This window comes from Convolutriloba macropyga, chromosome 6, assembly GCF_964194025.1.
Source record: "Convolutriloba macropyga chromosome 6, txConMacr16.3, whole genome shotgun sequence".
Lineage (NCBI taxonomy): Eukaryota > Metazoa > Xenacoelomorpha > Acoela > Convolutidae > Convolutriloba > Convolutriloba macropyga.
The window spans coordinates 65,128,941-65,145,963 of NC_134473.1; the positions used below are offsets into that span (position 1 = coordinate 65,128,941).

General features: G+C 35.2%; 1 protein-coding gene across 1 annotated transcript in view; it reads right to left on the reverse strand.

Annotated features, from left to right (window-relative positions):
- LOC142341870 (UDP-glucuronic acid decarboxylase 1-like) overlaps positions 1-17,023 on the reverse strand; it is a 380,310-nt gene that overhangs the window by 272,358 nt on the left and 90,929 nt on the right. The window lies entirely within an intron of this gene.

Genomic DNA, 17,023 nt, shown 5'->3' on the forward strand with positions numbered 1-17,023 from the left:
CTCCAACGAAGTTTGTCCCGTTATCGCTAATCATTTTGACCGGTTTGCCTCTTCGTGCAATGAATCGCATAATTGCGTTCAGACAACAATCAGTGTCTAGTTTTGGTGCAATCTCTATGTGTACCGCTCGTACAGTAAGGCATGTGAATAGACAGCACCAGCGCTTTTCGTTTCTTCGACCAATCTTTACTGTGAATGGTCCGAAATAGTCTACGCCCACTTTCGAAAATACCGTTGATGCGACTAATCGTTCTTCAGGTAGATCTGCCATTACTGGTGCCTTTGTTTGGGCTCTTCCCTTTCGACATCTAATGCATTTGTTTTTGATCGATCTCAAAGCATTTCGTATGCCTAGGATCCAGAATTTCTGCTGAACTATGTTTCTGACATGTTCAGTACCTTCGTGATGACTATTCCTATGTTCATTTCGCAAAAATAATTCAACTACATGGTGCTTCCAATGTGACAGTATTGGATGCTTCGTTTCGAAGCTCAATTGACTTTTACCTATTCTGCCTTGAGCACGAATAAGTCTTTGCTGGTCTATGAATGGTGAAAACTGGAGGATTTTGCTGTTTTTTGGAATTTCCCTTTCAGCCTTGAGAGATTTCATCTCTTCAGTAAACTGTTCCTGCTGCAGTAGTCTGAAGATGCTTGCTTGTGCATCCTCTCTTTCTTCAACACTTAGTGTTTTTGTTGCCGGTTTGTGTTTTTTGAATACACGCTGTATGTATGCCATTGTATTTACTAGTCGATTGTAATTGCTGAATCGTTCCCACTGAATCAGCGGCTTCTTCTCTTCAACCTTAGCTGAGAAGACCATTTTGTCGTTTTGTTCGTCTGAAGCAAATGTTAAATTCAACTGTTCAGGCCATTCGTTCTCTCGTTGCTTCAACCAGGCCGGCCCAGTGAGCCATTCGCTTCTCTTAAGTTCGTCAACATTGATCGCTCGTGTCCCGATGTCAGCTGGATTGTTAATACCACTCACATGATTCCACTGTGAAACATTAGTTGTATCCAAAATCTCAGCCACTCTGTTTGCAACAAACACCTGTTGCTTACGGTGGGAGCTATGAATCCATTGCAGAACGATAGTGGAGTCTGACCAAAAGTTGCAACTCTGAATCTTCGATTCGTGTTCCTTCACTATCTGTTCTTTAAGTCTCGCTGCCATCACTGCTGCTTGTAGTTCCAAGCGTGGTATGGAAAGGTGTCGCATCGGTGCGACTCGGCACTTTCCGATTACAAATGCTAAATCTGCTGAGTATTCTTTGGGTTTTGAACGTAGGTAAGCCACTGCGCACATTGTGTCTTCAGATGCGTCGGCAAACACATGAAGTTCCCATTTGTTCTTGGCTGTGCTGAAGTATCTTCTATCAATGCTGGTTTCTGCTACTTCTGGAAGCTGCGCCTTCCACTTCAGAAACTCTTCTTCTTCGTTAGGTTCTACTGAGTTGTCCCAATGTTGTCCATTTTTGGTCCAGATGCTCTTCAGGAGTCGTCTCATATGGACACTGAATGGTGCAAACAGTCCAAGAGGATCAAACACTGAAGAAACTAGAGATAAGATCTTCCTTTGGGTGATTGGGGTCTCAACTTCTTTGCTTGTACCTCTACAAACCTGTAGACTATCATCGGTAATCGTCCACTGAAGCCCAAGCACCGATGACCCTTCCTGGCTGGGTTCTACTTCAACCTGCTTTGTTTTGTTGATTGATCTTAAGTCCTCTGGGATTCCGTTGGTTACCAAGTCGCTATTGGTGATCCACTTCTTCAGTTCAAATCCATGTTTTGAGAGAAGAGGTTGCAGTTGTTTGAAAACTTTGATTGCTTCTTCAGGTGTTTCGACTGACTTGATGAAATCGTCCATGTAGAAGTTGTTTTGGATTGTTTTTGCTGCAATTGGGAACTCGTCATCGTTATCGATCGCTACTCGCTTCAGAGCGTAGTTGGCACATGTTGGGGAACTCTTTGCTCCGAAAACATGACGCTGATACTCGTAAATTTGCACAGGTTCGTTCATTGTTGGTCGCCACAGGAATCTCAAGCAGCTTTTATCCCGTTCAGGAACCTGCACTTGCAGAAACATTGATTCAATATCTGCGGTTAGGGCAATTGGTCCTTCTCGAAATCTGAATATTGTTCCGATCAACCCGTGTAGCAGATCGGGTCCGGCTAACAACTTGTCATTTAGGCATACATCCTTGTATTTTGCTGCAGCGTTGCAAACACGGCGAACTTTACCCGGTTTGTTGGGGTTTAGTACTGGATGGTGTGGCAAATACCATTCCTTTTCGAAAGTGCCTTTGACTTCCGATTTACCAAGGATCTTCACAAATCCCTTTTCAACATCTGTATCAATTGACTGTTGATACAATTCTTTTAAATTTGGGTCTCGTTGGAACCTTCGTTCCAGTGAGTAGAGCTGACCCAGGGCTGAGCCGTAGTTGTTTGGAAGACTGGGTTCTGGTTCATTCCAGAGCATGCCAACTTCGTACCGCTCGCCTGTAAACTTTGTCGTGCTCTCTAGAAATTTCTGAGCTTGCTGCTCTTTCTTTGATTGACTTACAACATTTATTTTGGAAGCATAAGTTTCTATGTCCCACCATGATTGTATATTTTCGGCCACTTTCACATCTTCTGTAGAGGCGAAATGACAAACATTTTGACTGTTCTTGCCTGTCATGGGACCACTGACTACCCATCCTAATTCTGTTAAGACGGCGAAAGGCTCACTTCGTGTTCCAATCTTATAGTCCAATGGACGTTGAATTTCGTAGGCATCTTGTCCAAGAATGATGCCTACTTCCATCAGGTTGAATCTTCTGTTTGTGAGAACATTCAGGTGTCTGAATTTGTTCTTCAGTTCTTTGTAGTCATATGTTGTGTTTCCCAACGAGATTGATGGGTGTGCAAACGCTTCAATTGAATGCACCTTTGAATGTAGTCCCTTTATTGTGATAGGAACCTTCTCTGTCCTCAAATCTTGCGTCCCATGTATGCCAGCTATGTCCAAGGTATCGTCCGTGCCTTTGGCTTGTAGTTGATTCTTGACACTTTGGTCGATGAATGAAACTGTTGACCCACTATCGAGGAAAGCGTAGGTAGTCAGCCTGTTTCCACCACTCTGAACCGATACCGGAACTATTTGAAGAAAACTAGTAACTTGGTTACTCTGGTTGATTGTTGCTGCGCTTACGTTAACTGCGTGACTACCCTCGTCCATTCGGTTTTCTGAGTGTAGCAGTCTGTTGTGCTTTTTGGTACATCCGTTTATACCGCACAATTTGACTTTGCAATCTTTGATTGCATGTCCTTTTCCCAGACATCCATAACATAAGCGTTCTCTCCTCACTGCCACGTATCGATCATTCACACTCATGTTTTTGAATGATGGACAGTTCCAAATTTTATGAGTGCCATCGGCTAATGGGCAGTGATCGCTTTGCGTCTGCTTGATTTCTTGCAGGTTTGAACTTGCACTGAAGTTCGATGTCTTCGAGAATTGTTTTTCTCTATTTGCGTTGCGTCGGTCTTCTTCTTTGCGTTCCCCTTTAAACGCTGAAAAACCTTCATGCACGAATGCCATTCGTGATAGCCATTTTTCAAACATGATAAGGTCAGGCCAGTCCTCGTCTTTGTCATCGACGTAGAACCACCATTTTTCTTTAAGAACTTGAGGTAGCTTATCAACTGCCACGTACAATGTCGAACTTGATTGCAAATCACCAATATGTTTGTACTCTTTGAGCACGTTCACGAAGTTAGATACAATAACAGAAAAATTAATCAGGCTGGTTGAATCATGAGGTTTCACTTGATTAGCTTTTCGTAGGCTCTCGAGCTGCGCATCTATAATTACATGCGGTCTTCCAAATTTTCTTTCTAAAATGTTCCAGGCAGCACTATAAAACTGTCCAGAATAGCCCATTCCCGAGATTGCAGATTTTGCTTTGCCTGTTAGCAGTGTCTTCAAATGGCTCATTTTTTCTGAGTCGGGAATCGTGCGTTTATCTACTGTTGCGATGAACATGCTAGACCACTCAGGCCACTCCAGTGGGTTTCCGTCAAAATTGTTCAACCTCAATTTTGGTAAACTACTGCTTGAATGTCCAGTGTTGTAGTACCTTCCAGCTATCGGCGATGTATCCCGCCCTTCAACACTTACTGAGCGTTCGCGAGAGTTTGGGTACCATGGGTAATGCCTCTGCTTATTCCGTTCAGGGCTGACGTCAAAGCGAGCTCTTGGTCGAATTGGTGTTTGCGTGTCGTTCATCGAATTCGCCCACTCCGAGACATCTCTCCCTTTTGGGGTCCAATTGAAAGGTGACTTGTCACGCGCCTTAGTCGATTGAGAACGTAAGTCATCTTTCTCCAATGCTGTTCTTTGCAATTGGCGCTCTAGGTCTCGCTCCTTTTGCCGAAGCTGATGTTGCATCTCTAGTTCTTTCATTTGCATTTCTAGCTCCAACTTCTTTCGATCAAATTGTGCTCGTTCGATTTGCAACTTTCTTTCGAATTCAATTTCGAATTCCTTCATTCGTTCTTCAACCCGACGTTTCACTGAAGATGTTTCCGAAGCGTTCTCTGTATCCTGGTTGATTGTCCGTGTAACCGTATTCGTCGTTGCATTGCTTGTGTTACCATGGTTTTGGTTAAACTCTGGAATTCCAACGTTTTGTTCTAACTGATGCACATTGTTCGCAGGCGGTTGCTCTTCATTGGCATGAAGAGTTGACTGGCTTTGCTGGCTTGACATGTTTGTCTCTCCGTGGATATACGGTAACCACTCTGCGTTCAAATATTGAAAGTATTTTTCTCTCTCAAGTTTGCGTTTTAAAGAAATATCTGGGTCTCGGAGAGTCTCAGCTTTCTTTTTCACGAGTTTTTGAATGCTGTCGTCCAATTGCAGTATCTGCTGATAAAGAGTCTTGAGCTTGCTTGGTCGATCTCGATTATCAATGAGCTCAAAACCTTCTTCCTGTTTCTCAATCCACTTGTTTCGCAATTTGTTGATCTGGCGATCCAAAACGCTTTGACTCTGTGACGGAGTCACTTCTCGTGTACTTCGGGACTGCAGCTTGAACCTCTACAGCTCCTTTATTTGTTTGCTTTAATTTAGTTTTTGCTTTTCAACGTTCCTATTTGCTTTGCCTAATTGGCTTTGCGTTGTTGAATTGCCTGTTGAGTTTTGTTCTCGTTCGTCGATGACTTCGTCACTTCGACTGTTGGGTTGGACAGCTGTTTATTCCACTGTCCGGGTCAGCGGACCAAATGTAACGGCTGCTCTCCTTGTGTTTCACAAAGAAAGTTTTACACCGCCCAGTTCGTTCTGAGTGGTTACAAAATCTGTCCGGATACTTCGTTTATGCAGTTCGCTTTTGTAACTGTATATCCGCTCTGCTGTACTTACCGTTGCATTAACTATTTTAGTTCGTAACTATTCGCTGATCTTAGTTTTTTCAACTATCAATTTAAACTGGATTGCTACAGATCACACAATACGGGATCTCTTTATGTATACCAGTTCAATCCGATAGAAAAAACAAATCGAAGACAAAGATATATGTCTAAGACCTGTTTGTGCAAAAATAGTTAAATTTAAACCTAGGTTGGCTTTTGCTGTTTGTACTCACAAGTTGAGAATACCAGAAGTTGGGGTTGTAACAGTTGAATTTCAGCTCCAATAATTCGTTGATGCAAGACACAGTAACAGAATTTACTGCTCAAGAATAATATTTTGAATACAAGACACAGTAACAATTTACTGCTCAGGAATATTTCTAGTTCAAGACACAGTAACACGTTATTTACTGCTCAAGACAATTTGGTTTGCAATATTTTGCTGAGTTATACTTTCAGCCGTTTTCTGCGGCTACTACGTTGAGTTCTGTGTGTTGCTTTTGTTATTTTCCCCTTTTTCTCTTTTTTCTCACGTGACAAACTGTAACTAGAACTAAAACTATAACTATAACTATTAAATGACTAAGACAACAGAAAGTGTTTTGTTTCTATTTTCCCCGCCTATGCAAGCTTGTTATTCCTTAAGCTCAGCTCCAACACATTTGTTTCAATTTTAATTAATTTGTTAATTAACTTCGCCAACGCCCAGTTTTGGGACCAACGATTAAAAAAATGAAGGTGCTCGAAGAAGTAAGGACTGAACAATTTGAAAGAAAATGCTACCAACTTGAACTTAAGATTACAATTTGTATAAAGCATAATTGTTCCGACCCCTCTTGAGGGGGGAGGAGGAATTATATACTCAACTGGTTTTTTTTTGTTCAGTCAATTTAGGCCGATCGATATATTCATCGTAGAGAGTTGAGACTGGTATCATTAGAAAGCTTGTCCAGCGTAGAATATGGAATTAAAAAGATTTTTTTGATTTTCGTTTTTGACAGGGAGATATCGAGGTTTAAACTTTCGAGAAAATTCCGTTGATTTCGAGTGAATTCCGTTGATTTCATTCACCTTTTTTCCGAATTTTTGACAAAAATTTTGCCAATTTTGATAAAATTTAATAAAAACTTTCATGAAAATGTTGTTGATCTTACGTTTAAGGACAAAATATATTGTCGGCTATTTTCATTGCATTTTTTTGTCATAAATTCCGTCTAAAAATTCCACAAAAATCTTTTTTCATCAAAAACAGCACGAAATAAGTTTCTTTAGTTCACACTGATTAAATTTGCAGGAAGTGCACACCCAAACACCACTAACACAATCTTTGTAGACTGAAAAGGGGGCTAATTCCGCTTCAACATCCGTTGAGAGTTCTCTGTAAATAAAACTTTGCCGTTTTTTGCTAACTTTATTCGTTGATTATCAAAAACGCGGAATCTACTTTTGATTTTTCAACAAACAAAATATCTATATCAATGACATTCCAAAAATTAAATATTCCTATTGGAAAATCAATGTTAGCAGGACTAGTTCTGTACCAATCTTGGGCCGTTACAATCCAATAATAATTCGGATTGTCATCAGTCGGTTTTTTATGAAAAGAAATGATCTTTTTTACATTAATTAACAAACAGAACAATTCAAATCAAAGGTCATTAGTGAGAGGTCCTATTGGCTTCCTATTTAGCTCGAAATTAGTTTATCTAGTTGATTGCTGGAAAGCTTATGGTCGTTTTGACTTTGATTTTTAAATAAAAAATTGCTGATTGAACTTTGCCTCCATTTTTCTCTTACTTTGGTCAACTTGTAGCTTAGTGTCAGCAATCAAAGAGTGCTGCTTCTTTCTGCTGAATTAAAGAATAGCCTTTATTGCGGTTTTTTGCCTTGAGTTGTCGTGTTCTGGCTCTGATACTACTAGATGTCAAAAATTTTTGTAAAATTTTTTATGTATTTGCCCATTTTACGTGTTTTCAATTTTGTCAAATTATCACGTTATTGTCATTTCATATATCATGTTTTTCGCGTTCAAAAAAAGCGCACAATTGATAAAATTTAAATTCTTAAAGATATAGATTGTGGTTCTTTACCGGTTCGATAATACTTTCTCGAAGAATTTAATTGAATTTTTTAATTTTATCTTTAACTGTCGTTTTTACTTTGTCTTTTTAGTCCTTTTTTATTTCCTGTAAATTGACCCGGTTTGATTGGCTTTTCCTGGAAGATTAGATGAGCCGAAGTTCTTATATTAGAAGATAGATAATGGCTTTCATGACTTTGGAAACAATTGTTTTCCAAAATAAAAAAAAAGACATTTCAACTTCGCAATTTTTTTCCTTTTATTGTCTGTTTGTTACCTGGTCTTGTTAATTAAAGGTTAAAATTGACATTATTTTTGTCAAGGGAAGTTGTCAAAACGAATTGGAGTCACAAAATCTAATGTTTTTAAAGAATTCGTTATGAAATTACTGGTTTCCACACGGGTTTTTCCACAAAAAAAAGTGAATTAATTTTTGATTTTTGTCATATTTGACGTTCTTTTTGTAGACGTAAGACATGTTCTGGATAATTGCAGGTCTCGAGGTTTTCCTTTGGAAGAATTAACGAAACTATTCATTTCTTCATTTTGTAATTAATGGCTTTCATGACTTTGGAAACAATTGTTTTCCAAAATGAAAAAAAGACATTTCAACTTGGCAATTTTTTTTTCCTTTTTTTGTCTGCTTGTTACCTGGCCTTGTTAATTAAAGGTTAAAAATGACATTATTTTTGTCAAGGGAAGGTGTCAAAAGAGATTGGTGTCACAAAATGTAATGTTTTAAGAGAATTCGTATTGACTTTATTGGCTTCCACACGGGTTTTTCACAAAAAAATAGTAAATGAATTTTTAATTTTTGTCATATTTGACGTTCTTTTTGTAGACGTAAGACATATTCTGGATAATTGTAGGTCTCAAGGGCTTCCTGTGGAAGACTGGACGAACCTATTCAACTTTTTCATTTTGTAATTAATGGCTTTCATGTCTTTGGAAATAAACTTTTTTCGAAAGAAAAGTATTACATAGTTTTGCATTTTTTTTTGTCTAATTGTTGCTTATTTTTCCACACGGGTTTTTCCACAAAAAAAAGTAAATTAATTTTTGATTTTTGTCAAATTTGACGTTCTTTTTGTAGACGTAAGACATGTTCTGGATAGTTGCAGGTCTCGAGGTTTTCCTTTGGAAGAATTAACGATTCTATTCAAATATTCATTTTGTAATTAATGGCTTTCATGACTTTGGAAACAATTGTTTTCCAAAATAAAAAAAAGGCATCTCAACTTCGCAATTTTTTTCCTTTTATTGTCTGTTTGTTACCTGGTCTTGTTAATTAAAGGTTAAAATTGACATTATTTTTGTCAAGGGAAGGTGTCAAAAGAGATTGGTGTCACAAAATCTAATGTTTTAAGAGAATTCGTATTGACTTGATTGGCTTCCACTCGGGTTTTCCACAAAAAACAGTAAATTAATTTTTGATTTTTGTCATGTTTGACGTTCTTTTTGTAGACGTAAGACATGTTCTGGATAATTGCAGGTCTCGAGGTTTTTCTTTAGAAGAATTAACCAATCTATTCAATTCTTCAATTTGTAATTAATGGCTTTCATGACTTTGGAAACAATTGTTTTCCAAAATAAAAAAAAGACATTTAAACTTCGCAATTTTTTTCCTTTTTTTTGTCTGTTTGTTACCTGGTCTTGTTAATTAAAGGTTAAAAATGACATTATTTTTGTCAAGGGAAGGTGTCAAAAGAGATTGGTGTCACAAAATCTAATGTTTTAAGAGAATTCGTATTGACTTTATTGGCTTCCATACGGGTTTTTCACAAAAAATAGTAAATAAATTTTTGATTTTTGTCATATTTGACGTTCTTTTTGTAGACGTAAGACATATTCTGGATAATTGCAGGTCTCAAGGGCTTCCTGTGGAAGACTGGACGAACCTATTCAACTTTTTCATTTTGTAATTAATGGCTTTCATGTCTTTGGAAATAAATTTTTTCGAAAAAAAATCATTACATAGTTTTGCATTTTTTTCCTTTGTCTAATTGCTGCTTATTTTCATTATTGAGCGGCCACATAATACATTATTGGTGTTCGACGAATGTGCAATCGAACATATTTTGGGGGCCAAAGTATGTGTTTACGGCTTCCAAAGCATTTTCTGGCAAGTTTTAATTGAATTTTAGTTTGTTGTCTATTTGTTGTTTTTTTGTAACTACATAAAAATCTGAATACCAAGAGTTCTTAATTCCCTTATATAGAAACATTGGTAATTGTAAACCTATGGGATATTATAGTTGATTCCTAATGGTTTTCATTACTTTGAAATAAATTTTGTTTTAAAAAAAATTCAACGAATTTTCTAACTTTGAAGTTTCTGTTCTTTTTTTTTCTAATTGTTATCAATCTTTATTATCAACTGGTGAATAACCATTTTTTCTGGTGGATTACAAGTTATTTTGTTTATTTTCAGATTTGTTTGACGCTATTTTGGCTTTGTTATCAATTTTTGTTTTTTAAAAAGGACATAAATTTTTTGATGTAATTAATGTTTGTTGTTGTTGTTGTTGTTTGATTTTGCCGTTCGTCTTCGCTCTCTTTCTTAATATCGGAATATCTCATCAATATAATGCATCATTTTTTACTCCACTGAGTTATTTGCTTTGGAGCCTATCTTTTCGTTCATACACCAGTTTTTTTTTGATAAATACTTGAATTTCTTGTGTTTTTCTATCTGTTCCTCATTTGTTTTATTTATTCGCAAATTCTTAGCTAGTTTCCCAATCCGTCAGCGGATTTTTGAATCCTAATTTCCTTCCTATTTTTTCATAACCTAAACAAAATTTCAAAAACCATGACAGAGGAGACATTAGAAAAACAAAGAAAAAATTATAGGTTTCTCAGATTTCGAATTTCCGTTTCTGAAAATTAACAATAGCGCTTGGATTTATGTCCGTCTATATTTGAAAATTTGTTTCGAATAAAGATTTTTTAAAAAGAAGAAAAATTTTTAAAAAAATGCGACAAACGGTGCCGTTTTGAAATCATTTTTGCTCATTATATTCTGAAACCGATTGGGTTTTTTTTGAAAAAGCTGAATTTGATCACAACTAATGTGATGATCAAAAGAAACTTTGTTTTTGTTTCTACAGATAAAGAGATCTAAGAAACAGTTTTAAAAGATTTCTGTTTTTCATTTCTATATCTCACAGAATAGCCATCAAAGATATTTTTCAGATTAATAAACCTACCAAATATTTACTCAGACACAAAAAGAAAGAACAAACATTAAAACGGTTGACAGAGATTTTCTTAACTGCTTTATGTCTACTCCTTTTTTATTGTTAACATATCATACAGCCAAAGTAATCAAGATCTAAACTGGTTAAAAATACGTCAGATAAGGTTTTAAGCTCAAAGTTCACACTTAAATCAAGCTCAAAACAAAATTTCTGATATTTCTATTTGTGGGTGATTTTTCATCCCGTTAAACAAGTCATGTTTCCCCACAATTTGAGAAATTAGTTAGTTGAAAAAAAACAACTGAAGTTCACATACTCCGTGTAGCATTTCATGGCCACGCCTCATTGGCCCGTGATTTGAAACAGTTATGACCTAACGTGAGATCAGTTTTCCTAAAAATACTTTTTTCTCTTTCGGCGTAACGGGATTTCAGAGGAAATTTTAGTCAACACTCATAGCCTATATCAAAATGGAGAATTGTTTAGGCAATCAACAAATCAAAAAACACTATTAACGTTCTCCCATTTCTGGTTGGTCGGCAACAAATTTTCTATATTTTGATACGTCTGCCATTTTTTCTAGCGCCTTTTTGAATGCCTAAATTTCTTCTGGCTTGTCATTGGAGCTCCGATTTGCACTAATACGTTTTTGGGATCTAATCTATTTCCTCTCATTAGTTTTATACCCCCAAGTACAATTAATGTGTTGCTATACACAACACGTCACTATGTACAGACACATCACGTTCGCCTGGGGCGTAAAAGTTATATGCCCAATAAACTGGGAGCCAAAACTTAATAAATCCGTTGTTGAAACAAAACAAGGTGCTTTTTCTAAATAAAAAATCCAAAATTTAAATACCAAGAAGAAAACAAAGTGTACTCAAACATTATTTTTCTAGGAAGAAAAACTAGGATTAAGTTAACAAGTGTGTATTACCATTTGTTTGGCCCGTCTGGGTCTGAAACAGCAAACGTAAACAAAAGCAATCAATGTGGAATTCAAATAAATTCTGATCATATTGAACTACAAGTGAACTGAAAATTTTTACCCCGCTCACGGTGTCAACGCTAAGAATTATTAAAAAAGTAAAATTTGCAATTAATGCAACAAAAACATGCACGAAATGCAATCTTTAGCGTTGAGTGTGGTAAAAAATTCATCGCTAAGATTAGCAAATTCTACAAAATAGAAAAAAATTAGAAAGTAGAAGTAGAATGCAATCATTCTGTTTCCTTTTCTTTTTATTTTTTTTTGCCAACAAAACAGTAGATTTCAAGTGGAAAAATGATTTGTTGATTATCTTGAATAAGACTTATAACTTATTGGCCTCCAACAAACAGAGCCTCCAATTTGATGTGAATATCAAACTGTTTTCAATTGTACAAATATGGAAAGATTAAAAGTTTGTCTCTGGTAATTTATTTCAATAACTTTCATTTCATTGTTCTGTTCAGATCATAATTATCTGGATTTTTGTACTTTTTTCTGTTTTACTTTGACGGCAAGTCTTCTTGAAATGTTAATCAGCAGACATTAAAAAATTGATGGAAATAGCTTAGTCCGAAAAGTGATCACTGTTAGCATTACCAATCATATTTCAAAATGTATTTGGGTCTCGATTGGAAGTTAATGTGCGATTAATTGTAATCCAGAGGGAACCTGCAGCTTCTTTTCGCATTGGCAAAGTTTTGAAGCTTGTTTCTCACTTTAAATAACTTGACTTGTTTGAAAAACCTCGTAAAGCTAATAGCACATATCGAAATCAAACGTCCTCTCCAATGTATGTATTTTCTTAGATGTTACAGGTCGAGCATAAATTTGTTGAACAAGAAGTTCAGAGAATCTGATATCTGTTGTGGTTAGTTTTTCCTCTGCTTTTCCCATAGAAAAACGTAAGTTTCTAAGAAACACTAATCTCAAATCTCAAAGTTGTTGCAGGTGCTGCGAAATCAAAAAGATATCAATAACTTCTGTTATTTTTTTTAATAATTCGAAACAAAAACGATGGAAATTTTAGGTTAGAGCTAAAATGGAGTGTAACCTCTAAAGAGGAGTAGATGAAGCCTCAACAGAAATATCGATCTGACACCAATAAAATAGCAAAATAGAAGAACAATCAATCTTAACATAAGTTGTTTTTCAATCTGATATCAAGTCATAACTATTGTCAAATAAATGCATCTGTTTTTTCTGCTAGTGCTTATGCCCAGAATGTCGAGTATCAGGATAAACAAAGAGGCTCCCTAATATACGGTTGCACAAGGTTCCGACCTCGCTCAACCGGATTCTTGGCTAAAATATTTAAATATCTACCTAACGTAGCAAAAAATGAGGCAGGCATTATTTAGGTAGTGTTAATAGCAGACTGGTTGTTTGTTCATCCCCTAGAATGGACAGATTTTGAGTTGAGCTACATATTTCACGGTGGTAAACCAAATCAGGTTTGAACAGATTCTCAAAATTTTGAATTCATCTTATGTCCAACTTTTAAATCAAACTTCATAGACTAAGGTCCCTCAAGTAACAATGTTTTATGATTATGCAGCTTGGTTAAACCCTGCAATGTTTATTTAGGTTTTGTTATTTTGAATTATAAATTAGCAATTGCACCTGAATCATTTAGAAAATGGTGGCCCCAAACCCATACAGCGTTTAGCTGGAACTCCGAGACAAAGTTTTGGCACTTAAGTTGGAACAATTGCATTAAGGATACGCTGTCAAAAAACAAAGGGAATCAGAAAACAAAAACCTGCTTTGAACATCAAAAACAAAAAATTTGGAGAAAACCAGCCAAGCAAAAGGACGAAAATGCAAAGAAAAACAGCCATCTCAAGAAACTAAGAGAATTTTTTCTTGATAGAGTCTCAATTGCGCTCAGTGACAAAATGACAAAAAAACAAGGTCATAATTGTTACAAATGGACGCAAAATTGTTGCAAATGGGCGCAAAAAAATAGTCACGATAAGTTTTCAACTAGATTTTGTGACTTAATCCGTGATCTTCAGCTACAATAGACCACAAAGAGTGAATCGGAAACTGAACAAACGTTATTATTATTAAACAATAAAAGAAACAATTAGAGACAACGCACAAAAATCCCATAGTTTTATTTTAAAGGAAACAACAAGCATTTTAGGGGAAAAACAAAAATTAGTTTCTTTTTTTCCTTCTCTCAAAAATTCCGATGTCTTAGAAAGCGCGAACTAATGACTTCACTCAATAAAATTTTTCGTTTATGGCTGCCTAGAATTCCCAATTATCAGGTCGTTTGTAAGACCTAGTAACAAAACCACAAAAGTGTATCAAAGCATGCAACAAAAAGAGCAAAGACGTGCCGTGAAAAACCAGAGAAATTCTGAATTATTTCTTAAAAACCCTCTAAGAACTTATTGAAAGCCCGATTGTACCTTTGAATAATGACATTCAAAGATAAGAAAATGAAAAAAAAACAAAGGAAGCAAAACTCAAACTCAAATATTCAATAAAAGTTTAAGGCCAAATACGCATTGGGCCAAACCCATATAAATGATTAACTGTTGATAAAAAACGCCAAAAAGAATATTTTTTAAACTTTCTTTCAGTAGAAAAAATTTAGCTAATAAAAAATCAAAATACGACACTATGTAGGCTAACTTATTGCATTTGAAATGGTCACAGAAATTTTTTTTTTTTAAAAAAAAGAGGTGATGAAGAAGACAACAAAAATTACAAGCAATATACTTGTCAGACGTCAAAAGGAAATGTATTGAAATCTGCTGATCAAACTCAAATTTCCATTGGTTTTTAAAGCAGAGTGAAAAATCTTTAAATTTTGAAGAATTCAATTCGTTTGCTCTCCTTACTATTGTTTTCTGACCAAAATCAACGCTTTGAGATTCATTGTTCTTTTAGGTTCATTATAAGGTTCTTTGAGGTTCATTATAAGAGACAATGGCTTCCAAAAATTATCTCAGTCTTTCTATTGTATGAGCCACACTGAGACAAAAAACAACCTCACTATTGAGTCGCGAGATTATTAACAGCACCATGTTGTCACCTTTATTAACATAAATGCGCAAAAACTACCACAATTGGTCAAAATACGCGCTGAAAGTGTACAAAATCGGCGAAATTCTAATTGTTGATAAAATGTTTATTAGACCTAGAGTAACTCGTCTAATAAATGAAAGTTTGAACGTTTCTTTCAATTAATTTTTTACGCCTGATGAGCGCCTCACTGACACTACTCATTCCTTTTAAAACAATTAAATCGATCGGCCAAAATTGACCGAGGATAAAAAGAGATTTGTCCAAAACAATTAGCCACCGCTCTGCATTAAACTGTTGCATGTTGCTTTTTGTAGTACTACCAGTTACTTTCCATTCAATCAGATAAAACTGAAATTAAACAAAATGACTTAAAAATCACCCGAAAGGATATGGGACCAGTCCATAAACAGTTTAGGCTACAATTAGATAAAAAGAACAAAAACACTAAAGTTAAAAAATTAGCATATTTTTTTTAAAACAATTAAATTGGAAGTGATGAAAACCATTAAAAATCAGGCAAAACACCGCAAATGTCTACGATTACCAAAATTTTAATAGACGGGCATTAAGACCTGTCCATATTTCATTTTTTATGCCTCTAAAAAGATCGACAAAAAGACAACAAACAAACATCCAATTAAAAGTTGCCAGAACACTCTATCAAAGCCGTAAAGCAATATTTTGGCCCTCAAAATATGTTCGATTCCGCCTTTTGCAAACACCAATAATGTGTTATGTGTCTTTTCATTAATGAGACCAGGTAAAATGTAGACAAAAAAGAAAAAAAGGTATAAAGTAGGTAATACTTCCGATTTTTTTTCGAAACAAAACTACTTCCGAAGTCAAAAAAGCCATTAATTACAAATTGAAATGATTAAATAGGCTCGTTTATTCATCCACAGGAAGCCCTTGAGACCTGGAATCATCAATAATAATTTTAGCGTCAACAAAAAGAACGTCAAATATGACAAAAATCGAAATAATTTATTTTTTTTTGTGAAAAACCGGTACCGAAGCCAGTAAGGTCGGTCATAATGAATTCTTTAAAAATATTAGATTTTGTGGTACCATTTTCTTTTTACACCTTCCCTTGACACCGATAAGGTCATATTTGATCTGTAATTAACAAGACTAGGTAAGAAAAAGACAATAAAGAGAAAAAAATTGCGAAGTTAAAAAGTTTTTTTATTTTGAAAAAAAAATTGTCTTCAAAGTCATGAAAGCCAGCAGCTATCTATTAATATCGGAATGTTGGCCCTTTTACTTTTCCATGAAAAACCAAAGAAACCTGTCGCTCTACAGCAAAATTCATACGAGTAAACGACAAACCAAAACCGACAGTTAAAATTAAAATTGAAAAATTCAATTAATTCCTTCAAGATAATTTGTTTCTTTCAGCTGTTTATTATATTCAATTGTGTCTGGTTTTTAACGGCAAAAACCTCTCAATAAAGTGATATAATGAAAAAGCTAGAAATCGTGAAAAACTGGCAAATATCTTAAAATAAAAATATCGTAAATCTCGTAGTATCAAAGCCAGAAAACAAAAACCTAAGGTCTAAAATGCTATAGAGATTAAATTTTAAATTAGTAGAGTATAAGGAAGAAGCATTTTTCTTTGCTGACAGTGAGATACAAAATGACTAATTTGAGAAATAAAATAGAGGAAAATTTCATTAAGCCATAATTTGTTTAAAATCAATTACATTTTAATGTCAGAACGACCATCAGCTTTCAACTAATAAACTGAATGCATTAAAATAGAGCTGGCTAGGAGGCCAGTTGGACCTGTCTCTCATCAGTTTTGATTTGATATGTTCTGTTCTTTAATTATTTTAATAAAATTCAAAACTTTTTAAAAGACCGACTGGTTACAATCCGAATTCTTTTTGGATTGTAACAGTCCAACACTGGTCCAAAACTAGCCCTGCTATTGCGTGTCGTCCATTAGAAAAATTTAATTTTTCTATTGTTATAGATATGGATAACTTGTTAGTTAAAAACTCAAAAATAAATTATGCGTTTTTGATAATCAAGAAGTAAAATTAGCAAAAAACGGCAAAGTTTTAATTACAGAGCTCTATCAACAAAAATTGAAGTCGGAATGGCCCCTTTTTGAGTCTGCAATGATTTTATCAGTCTTCTTTGCGGATTTACTTCCGGCAAATGTAATAAAATAGGACTAAAGAAGCTTTTTTCGTGCTGTTTTGATGAAAAAGGCTGAACTTAGAAATTTTTAGCCCAAGTTCTTGACAAAAATTTTAAATCAAAATAATCAACAATATTTTTTCTTTAAAAATAAAATCA